Source organism: Epinephelus moara, chromosome 2, assembly GCF_006386435.1.
Source record: "Epinephelus moara isolate mb chromosome 2, YSFRI_EMoa_1.0, whole genome shotgun sequence".
Classification (NCBI taxonomy): Eukaryota; Metazoa; Chordata; class Actinopteri; order Perciformes; family Serranidae; genus Epinephelus; species Epinephelus moara.
The window spans coordinates 35,844,103-35,855,317 of record NC_065507.1 but is presented as its reverse complement, the minus strand read 5'-3'; the positions used below and the strand labels follow the sequence as shown (position 1 = coordinate 35,855,317).

The window sequence follows — 11,215 nt, the reverse complement described above, 5'->3', positions numbered from 1 at the left end:
TGATATATATATATATATGTGTGTGTATATATATATATGTATATGTATATAAATACACAGATGTTTGTATTATTATTTTTTTATATGGCACAATTTCAATATGTAAATCATTATTATGGTTTATTGAAGTACAAAGCTCTTAAGCTTAGGTTGTACATATTTTTTGGATATAAAGCATCTGAAGATATTCCAAGAAATGACATCACAATAAACAAAAATACCAATGTAGGCACTGGAGGGAGGGCACAGAGGGGAAGAATGGCAAATAATGCAGTAAATCAACACTACTTAGAGGAAACACTTAAACCATGCCGTCCCTGTTGTGTGGAAATCCACGTGTATCACATACATACACTATCATATCCTTTATCCTTTTTTTCATTTTTATTTTAATTTCAGATCCAAAATTGCTCCAATGTTGCGTTGTAACCGGCAAGTAAAATGTCCATGGACTTATTGGATTTATTTGTCGAAACTGTGATACAGTGACTTGTAGACTGTCAGAGTGCTGTCTGTGTTTTAGATGCTTTGTCTTGACTGTAGGCTCAAAATCTGTGCTGTTGTTTTTTTGCTGTTTGCACCTGCCTATGCATTGTTTTGTACACCTTTTTAATGGTTGTTGTGTGTGGTGACTTGTAGGTAGCTCAAACTCTTTCCAGTAAACTTGACTTTATATTGACGGCAGTGTGGTGCAGTGCAAGCAAAGGACTGTCTGTGTATGTGTGCTGAAATATGTGAGAGCTAGCTTGTGTGATCTACGTAGTGCTCTCTTTATCATTGACCTTTCCACATTCCACAACCTGCTTCTGGAAGTCAGCCCTCATTGGCTGCAACACTGCATGCTTTGTTTGAACTCGACCTAGGGATTGGCAGGTTTGTGTGTTGTCTGGCTTCAATTCGTTGAGCAGACCTGCTCCTGCTGTATTTTAACTCTCAAAGGAATGTCAACAGGCCTTTTCCTTATTGGAGCTGACACCTTGTAATCTGTTACGTAGATGATAGATAATGGAACAAATAGTCATGTTTCACAGTTTTCACTCAGACTGGCTTTGATAAGGAACTCCTGTTATAACCTTTGTTTTATGTTTTTATGTTAAAATGCTACTTTAATGAAAGAGAATATGGTGGGTTATCATTAGATTTTAAAGCAGTGGGTTTATTTGTTAAGTCACTAATTCCTCTACATTAAACTGAAACTACTTCAGTGATGTTTTTAGTTAGTATGGCAACATTGATAAAGTTTTAAGTTTCTTGTCATATGCACAACAATAACAGTGTCACTGCAAATTAAATTTTTAGTTCTCAAGCCCCCTCCAACAATGCTCATACAATTATTTATAAAAAGAAAAAAAATATAAATAAAAATAAGAATCTAAGACGTGAAGCAGCACTAAAGTTGAAATATATACGGTTCAAATATAATTTGTATAAAACATTGGCCAATGTTGCCCAAAATTTTGTTGTTTATGATGTGTTTTGGCATTTAGCCTTGACTAGTTATCTGTGTGTCGGGTGGGAAGACTTTGGTCATGGATCTCTTTCTAGCAGGAAGACATGGTATTTCACAATAGCCTGCTTTGATCAGTCTACTGTGAATAATAATGAATAATTTGAGCCATGTTGTCAGAGTCTGTTGTGCCACAAAGTGAGTCATATTGTCATGTGACAATGCAAAAAACAAACAAACAATCAAAAAACAGTTACCCTGTAAAAATAATTTATAACCTTCACATTAACCTAAATTAGTGACTGGAAATGCAACAAATAGGAATGTTTCACCATTCATCCCCTTTATTATCCTCACTTGATGTTTCATAGAGTACTGTAAATAATCAGTCAATCAATGCAGATTGACTTAAAATTGTATTTTGGGTATTCATGTGTTGATGCAGTAAACATATATATATTTACAGCAATAGTCAGTCTGCGGCTTTATTGGATCAGTAGATCAACTTTAAATGCAGTGTACCTTAGGAATCAACTAGAGCATTAATTGAATGGTGGATCAATTAAAAATGAATCTGTGAGTACTGCCCACCACATGTTGTTTTGTGCTCACTCCTTTTCTCTGATAAGTTAATGTGTGCTCACCTCTGATCCAGACATTTAGGAGCTTTTACCAGGAGCCGACTTAGTGATTAGTAATTTAGTTAAAAAAAACCCCAAACAGAACCGGTGATTAAAACCAGTAAGAACACTGAATAAAGCAGTCTCAAATTACAAATCAGTGTATCTCTGATGATGTTTGGCATTTTGCTGCTGGTGGCTTTTTCCCCCCGATAACTTAAGATTCAGACATTCAGGAGGTTTTTTGAAGAAGCCAAATTGTCCACAGAGGTCTCTTCCTCTCCAGAACAATCAGACCAGGTGTTAAAACCAGTTAAAACACTGAATAAAACAGTTTTATGTGTCAGTGTAATTCCAACAATGCTCATTGCTGATGGGCCTCTAACTATGGCGGCCAATGCGAAAAATGCAAATGGTCCCGTCTGGAGCCACTGTTTAGTTTGTCTGTTCCAGGCTACTGTAGAAACATGGTGGTGTAACATGGCGATCTCCATGAACAAGGACCTGCTTCCTAAGTAGATACACAGCACATTTTTAGGTTATGAAAACACAACAGTTCTTATTTTCAAGTGCTTATACACTAAAGACAACATAGGTATTATAGGCTATTGTATTACATTTCTGCCAATATATCCTCCTAAATCCTGCATACTGGACCTTTGAATAATAATGTAAACTTAAAAAAAATAACAATTTCATGTAATTTAATAAAATGGAAATAGGCTACTCATGTAAAGTACAGGTACCTCAAAAGTCTAAGTAATAATAATTATATGTGAATACTATGCTAGTAAAACACGGACAGGGATCGTTTTACTGCATAATGACTTATTTAAGTACATTTTTTTGCTACATAATCTTACTTACTTACTACTTAGTCAGAATGCAGGACATGCAGTAGAGTATGTTCACTGTGTGGTTTGGCTACTTTTGCATCGGAGCACTTCCTCCACTACTGGAGTACAGGTGACAGCTTATACATGTGACGTGTGTCACATTGACTGTGTGTGACAGAGAGGAAGAGGAGCGGAGAAAAAGGATTCAGTCTTCTATTTTAACAGGACATGATGGTTGTCTCTCTCTCTCTCTCTCTCTCTCTCTCTCCCCCTCCCTCTCTCCCTCCCTCTCTCTCCCGGTGACGTCATGATACTGGGCCGCGTTTTGCTGAAACCATAGGAATGCGACACACTTTGCATTTACAGCCTAAAGCTACAGCACTTTGTGTTGTCTGTATAGAAATATATCTGTATATTTTAACACGCCACCGTCCGTTACATGTCACCGTGTCCGTATCGGTCTGTTGTTCTGTGAAGACGTAACGAAGCTTCCGACGAGTTAAACTCTGTTTGATTCCTTCGCGGAAACAACTTTGTTGCTGCACGGAGTCTGTTTTTTCCTCCTCGTCCTCAGCTGCGTTTCCGACATGAGATCAGGTGGATAGTGTGTTGCCGTGCCTGTGACTAAAAGTGAGTACCCCCGACGACAAATGTTGAGTTTCACACACGCCTGTATCGCTGTATTATGTTTTAACTCCTAGTTTTGTCGTGCGTAAAGCGAGTTATAAGTACCAAGTTGTGGTAGGGCAGCTGGGACCGAGCGAAAGTTAATCTGGGCCACAACAAAACTCTGTTGTTAAAATCTCACAGCATGGATTAACTGTGAGTCGGAAAAACGCATAATAACTTTATTGTTTGCCTTGTGTGAAGGGAGGGAGGGATGTGTTTCACATAGACAGCCCTGTTGCACTGTTGGGAACTGGCTGTCTCTTTAACTCTCCTCTGCCCCACTGTTGCCATTCAAACCTGTTACTGACTGCTCATATTTGTGCCTGTCAAGGCAGCTGTTTGACTCTCCTGCTCATCTGTCTCTCTTTGCACAAGTGTTGGTGACACATGGAGACAAGGGGCACAACAGATTGTAGCAGTGATTCACTATTCATTTTTGTCTTGATACTCTGTAGGAAGTTGGGTATTTGCACAGGAAGTTTGTGTCATGCATTTTATGGTATTTAACAAAAGGGAGTCATTTGGAGTTCCTACTCTGAGATATGTATAGAGACGATGGTGTTGCCAGTGCTTGCCAATTCTTCTGCTTGTTCATTTTTGAGTGTTGGAAGAATACAAATCTCTAGTTGAGGGATTTACAGAGCTTATTTATTATTATAGAATGTAGGTTTTGTTCCAGTATCAAGCTGAAATGTATCAGTGTTGAAATACACAGATTAAGCTGACTTTCACAAATCCTTTATGTACACTCATTTCCTATAGAAATGTACAAAACACTCAGATGGGGTTTTCAGTACGAAGCAAACATCTAAATTGACTCACAAAACATCCATTTTAATTATTTTTTGTTTCAACCTCTTAGTTTTAGTAGTTATATTAATATGATGGAGGTTTTATTAGATATAAAAATATGTCATAAAAACCAAATTGCAATTATTGATATTGCAACTGTTACTACCTCTGATGCTGCCTTGAAGGTGAGACAACTCTATCCCCTCATTCCATCCCAATTGTACATTTATATAGAATGGGGAGGCAGCAAAACATAATGAAATTCCCGCCTTTGTAGAGGCAGTGTAAAAAGTGCTAGTGAGTATAATCTTTCCATCCTCAAGTCGCACATATCCAGAGACTCAATCATGACCGCTTCTTTCAATTGTGAACATTTAACATATTTGGGGTTTGAGTGGAGTTTTTTGTTGTGCAGTCCATGACCAATGAAAGCTGAAGTTTTCACTCCTGTGTAAACAAGCTGTAAAAAGCAGGACTCGGGGTGACAGGAGTGTAATCTATAAGTGCGTGATATTCTGCTTTGACCAGGTTATCCTCTGTGTTTATGTGCTCTGATGAAATGACTAAAATGTGTGGTTGCATTTAAGATCTCGTAATATTGACATCAGCTGACCGTCAGCTGGCTGATGCAGTTTCATGTCATGGGAACTTGAGTAAGTGTAACAACCAGTTCTGTATCTTAACAACCTAATTTATTGTAATAGCAGACAGATGTTAGAAGGCCCACTCTTTCTGTTGAAGCTGAGACTGCCACACATGCACAGTGTTGTGCACCAGTGGTGGAAGAAGTATTCAGATCTTTTAGTCGAGTAAAGTACAGATACAATTATAGCTGCTGCGCAACGATGGGTCAGGTCCGGGCATTTTTAGGCAATCCTGAGTAACCTCTGGAACCGGTCATCTATCGCTCTGAGCTAATTGGCAAGTAGCAACTCAACAGGGGCTTCACAAATAGAGTAAACCATTCACTGTTGTGTAGGAAAGCAGCCATCCGTGCATGGAAAGGCAGATTTAAAACCACTGTAAAAAATTCGGTTATTAAGACAAAAATCTGAAAATACACATATTGCATCTAGACAGCATGGAGATGTTGGTAATTTGTTTGTAACAATGATTGATTTGCTCCAGAAGTGAAAAACTGATGTTTAAAATTGCCATTTTTACATTGACTCCAATTGTTCACATTAGAGCAAAATTCAAAATGCTGTCAAAAATTCAGTTTTTGAGATAAAATTCTGAAATTTGCCACACATCATCTACCATGACTCTAGAATTTTGTCATTTTTTTCATGAACATTGAAGATTTATTTAGCAAGAATTTGCATGTATATGTTTACAGTACCGTTTACAGTCAAACATTTTGATGCACTGTAGGCTCAATTTTTGATAAATCAAAAATCTGAGAAACATAGTTTTTGTAGGACAGTCTGAAGATGCTCTGTAGCAAGTTTGGTGTCAATTGAGCAAAAATTGTGGGAGGAGATAGGTTTAAGAAGTTTTACAGTTTTTGAAAAAAACAGAGTGATGAACTTCATAATTTTTAATAGGTTTAAATGTACAAAAGTTTCTTCAGTATTGGGGCTACAGTTTGATGAAAGTTGTGAAGTTGTAGCACGTATGGTTGATTTGTTATGAATTTTCAAAGTTTTGAACTTTAGACGCTTGCTGTAGCGCCACCATCAGGACTATTGGCTTGAGTTTACAGCTGAGGATATCTGGCATGAGACTGGACCTTTGTGCAAAGTTTGGTGAGTTTTCACCCATGGGAAGTATGATTTCCTCGGAAGAAGAAAGAAGAAGAATACCTAGGATTACAATAGTGTCCTGGCAGCTTAGCTGCCCGGACCTTAACTATGTAAAAATACTCCTACTTTGAAAAAAACAGTTAGGCAACAGTATATAAGTATTTTCAGCAAAATGAGATCAGAAACAAAAGCACTCATTCTGCAGTATAATGTCTACCCTGTGACTGATTTATTATTATATATAACTTAATTAAAATTTTAATACTGATGCAAGTAGACGTCAGCAGGAATTTAGTGTTGTAGTTGATCGAGGATGTGCTAGTATTAACTGCTTTATACAAGGGCTGTCAAATGATTTTTTTTTATTGCATTTATTAATTAAATTTTGATAGTTAATTGTGATTAAACGCATTTTAATTGAATGATTAATTAAAGCAAAGGAGTGCAATGTCCAGGCAGTGTAAATATGTCATGCTGTTACTCCGAGATAATTTTGATTACTCACTGTCGTCCAGTGATTCCTGGTTAATGTGACAGCATTTTCACTGTTCAGTTTGTTTGCCTTCTCTGATTCGTACAGGTCCTGTATGTGTGAAACTGTCGTTCCTTGCGACAGTAAGGCATATGACTGGTCACAACATGCCAACCTGAGGACGTCGCTTAGACCAGAGTCCTCCATGATGTTGACGTGGTCTGTAGTCAGTTGCCACCCGTTCAGCAAGCACTGTAGTTAACTTCTTTGATTCAGTTTCATCCGCAGGTCTGTGGCAGTTTGCACATTCCAAAATAGTGCTTTGCTGGTGTTGGCAATGCAGTTGTTTGCTGACATCAGTCTGATTAGCTGCACCTGTGTGCTCAGTTGGTAGGTGGTAGCTTAAAGTTGAAGTGCTTGGGTGATAATTCTGTTAAATTCTGCCGAGGTGCATATTGCTTTTAACTTGTCAGCTGAACCGGGAGTTTTTTAAATTGAAATGAGGCATTCAAAAGCGCAGTGGTGTTCTTATTTTTCATCACTGCAGCAGGAAACAGGAGGCTTGACTGTAAGTAAGGGTGCATCTAAAGGACAGAATAGCAGCACACAATTAACACACTTTAAAAAAAACAACAAAAAAAACATGTTATTTTCAGACCTTAATCGCTTTGTGATATTTTTTTTGTAATGCTGACAGACCTAATTTATACAGTAAGTTAAGTCTAGTCCCACTTCAGTGGAGTAGAAGTTTAAAGTAGCATGACGTGGAAATATGTAGAGAACAGTAGAAGTACCTCAAAATTGCACTTAAATACTGTACTTTATTTTCCACCTCAGTTGAAAGCAGGCTGATGGTCGTTAGAACAGTCAGTAGTGCCAAGGTCACACAGTATGTTTGCACAGCACATTATAAATCTGGGAAATGCTGGGAGAGCGGTGTTGTCCTGTGTGTGTGCGTGTGTGTGTGTGTGAGTGCGTGCGTGTGTGTGTGTGTGTTTGCAGTAGTCAGAGAATAGGCTATTAATTATCACCCCTGATTCAGCACCAGCAAGCTAATATAGGAACACCACAACAGCAGTGGTAGCCTGAATACTGCTGTCTGCTTTTTGGCATCTCACTTTTGAAATCAGTGTCTTTGTCTCATTGAAGAGCTAACACCAGTGTTTCTTGTCCTTATCTTTGAGTAACACCACCTTAAGTAACTATTTATGTTTAAAAAGAAAATACTCTATGTTAAATCTAGCATGAGAGGTTAGCACTTAAAAACCTTTCTTTTTTTTCTTTTTTTTTGCCTTGGCTGGTAACTTTGTGTATCCTACCAGTTGCTTTGGCAGGTTACCAGCCATCATTTAAATGGCTATTTATTGCCTTAACCCTGGAAATGTGGTCAGCTGTAAAATTTAGGGAATTATCACTCAGTGTAGCCTGTAGGTGAACAAGAGAGTTTTTATGCATTCATTAAACTTATTCCGAACGTCCAACTACACAGTTTTGCATTAGACAAGGGAACAAGTCAGAGGCACACATTATGGCCTTCAACTCATGGTAAATGAAAGTTTGGTCTCAGTATTCAGTCAATCTACAGGTGTTTTGTAAACATTTGTTTTTATTTGGAAGTAATGATTAGCTCAACAAGAGCAGGGCTGGATGGTCGTGACAGGTTTAAGTTTCTCACTTGTGTTTCGTCATAAATCAAATGCAGCCTACCAAATAATCACATTGGTTTATTTTCCACATTAGAAGTTGGTAATTACCTCCAAACCATCTCGAACATGAACAGCCAATGCCATAAAGATTTATTTTGGCTCTTTGAAGAGTGTTGACATTGGCCTTTTTAACCCCTGAGTGTTTTTAGTGTCTTCTTAGGAAGATAGCTATGCAAGGTATGTCTCAATGGAGGCACAGAAAGAAAGTCATTAGAGCAGAGGGAGGGAATGTGCAATGCATGCTCTCATTGTTGTGGTTGTTACAGATGAGGTGTTTGCAAAGTAAAAGTGTATTTTACTCATTACCTAGAGGAAAAAACAGCAGATCAGTTGCAACCTTCTTATGTGTTGATAATACATTTTGTAATGAGCAGCTCAAAAAAAAAAAAAAAAAATCAGTTTTGTGTTTTGATTTGATCAAAAATTGTCGGTTTAAAGATGGCATTCATCTGCTATGCACTGAAAAGCTCCAATAACATTTTACATGTAGACATCTCTAATGCTAAAACAATACATTAGAGACAACAAACATTTTGCTTATGTTGAGTACTGAAAATATCTCAATCAGTGTAAATGGATTGTAAGATTTTTTTGGAGTGTATATCAATATTTGAATATGATTCTCGACGATAGGATATGGACAAGATCGCCCAACTCTAATATTAATCATTTTTGTAACACTTACTGTTTTTATGGAAACATGATTCTCATTCCGGGCCTCAGGGGTCGGGGGACAAATGGATTCTTATATGCAATGCAATGCGGATGTGGAACATTAATGTCAATAATCAATTATCTAAATGTCTGTTAATACGTAATAATGTATAACGAAAGAGGGCAGTGAGGGCAGTGTAGCACCCCGACAGTCTACAGCGCCGACACGCTAGAGTTAAATTGTAATTAGTCTTAACAAAAGGCAGCCGTTGCAAGGCTGTTTTGATTGAATGTCTAAATAATCACATTCGCAAAGTGAATGTGAAGTAAATTTCATAGCCATTACCCAGATGGAGCAGAGCAGTGATCAGCTGTAGGTACACAAACAAGACCTGCTGATGAACACCCACTGCAGCATTCAACAATTAAATCAACTCTGTGGCGAATAAAATACCTCTATGCTTTGTCGTTAAATACCTCAAAAACCCTGCACCTCTCAGCATCTTGGCTTTCTCTGGAAAGAAACATGCAGCAGAGAGGCTGCTCTCCATGGCTGGAGATATAACATAATGTTAATAACAATGCAGCGGAGCGTGCCGCCTCCCCCTAATTTTGTTATTCTCATACAGGCAGGAGACTGCACTGTGTTTTTTAATTAATGACTTAAGTAATTATTGCAGTTAACTTTTTAAAACTAAAAGGCTGCAGAGGATCAGTTATTCAACAGTACGTGAATTGCATGCTATCTCAGGTGAAATATTACAGTATGCAAACACTGGACACTACACCAGCATAAATTTCCCACAGTGGGTTAGCGTGAGAGACTGCAGGTTGATACAATCTGGCCGGCACTCCCTGGTTTAAAAGCTTAGGTATTGAAGTATTTTGGCTTCAGTGAAATTGAATGGAAAAGTGACCTGGACAAGACCCACACAGTATGCAAGTAAATTCATCTGTTTATTTAATTATGGATGATTACAACTGACCTTATTAACTGTTGTTTGTCAGAAATTACTTTGCCATTCGTTTTGATTCCTCATTTCTTGCATGAATTCATTTTTGTGTAGTGAGTACAATGGATATACCCAGACGTACTTTTGAGATGAACGCCCTTGCCGCTATATTTACAACACTACACATGTGCTTTGATAGGTTTGAAATTGCTTTCAAGAATCAGTAAGCAAAATAAAAGACGTTTCCTAACAAATTCAATGCCCTTAAAAATTTGGATCTGGTTCCAGTGCAGAACAGTTTTATCCCAGACTGTGTCATTGCAGCTAGGTGAACTTGTTGTGACTGACATTGTCTTTCCGAACATGGACCACCCATGCAGAATACTTGAATCAGGCCAGAGGATAGCAGCTTCATCCAGAGCTTATCAGCCTGGCTCTGACCCACTGACCGGACAGGCTTTCTCACTGTTCAGCCAGGCATACATGGAGAGAGTGGGTGAGAGAGAAAGGAAAAGTGGGAGGAGGGTAGGACTATTAAATGGGGAAGGAGAGCAGAAAGAGAGCTTGAGGGCAGTGGTGGGGATGATGAGATAGTGATGGATTTTGAGTAGGAGGGAGGGGAAAACACAGGGAAGCTATAACTACAGTGATTGTTGTATTGAGGGAGGGATCTGCTTGTTTTGCTCTGTGAGAGGAGGGGCCCTTTTGTAGCGTTTGGTTTACTCTATATGTATGTGTGTGAGAGATTTAACACTGTTTGAGTGGGTGGCTGGGTGCAGCAGTTTGGCTTTTCTACCGTTTTTATCCTCAGGTTAAGATTTGTCTGTCCAAAGCCATGCCCCATTTGCACAACATAATTCATACCTAAATACTTGAGATCAGATTCAGATTCAGATTCAGAATACTTTATTAATCCCCGGGGGGAAATTGTTTAATTGTGAGCACACTTTTATCTTAGAGCTTTCTGTGAAGATTTTTATTGGCACAGATTTTATAATAATATTCAATAATCAAAATATTGATTTTCAATCAAATCAATAACCCATATTTAGCTTCTTCTCATAGCTGATACCAATACGATTTTTTTTTACATTTTTATATTTCAAAATTCTAAAACGACTTATCTTAACTGAGGGTAAGAAAGGCTAAGATGTAGTGAGCAAAGCTGGATGATTTAATATTCCATAACTGACCTCACCAAATTTAACTGACATGATTATTGTAGGGCTGTACCCAAATATTCGGATATTCGAATATTCGTTTCTATGGGTAGGTATTCGTTATGAAAATTTGGTATTCGATATTCGTTTTTTTTTTATTT

General features: G+C 38.0%; 1 protein-coding gene across 3 annotated transcripts in view; it reads left to right on the top strand.

The window, feature by feature from the left end:
- The window catches only part of pak4 (p21 protein (Cdc42/Rac)-activated kinase 4), a 60,315-nt gene that overhangs the window by 11,123 nt on the left and 37,977 nt on the right, over positions 1–11,215 (top strand). The window contains exon 1 of one of the 3 annotated variants that reach the window (XM_050061001.1): positions 3,229–3,533. The exons of the other annotated variants lie outside the window; for them this stretch is intronic. The gene's annotated coding sequence lies outside the window, so the exon portion shown is untranslated. Of the gene's footprint in view, positions 1–3,228; positions 3,534–11,215 lie in introns of those variants that run through there. 3 annotated transcript variants of the gene reach the window in all.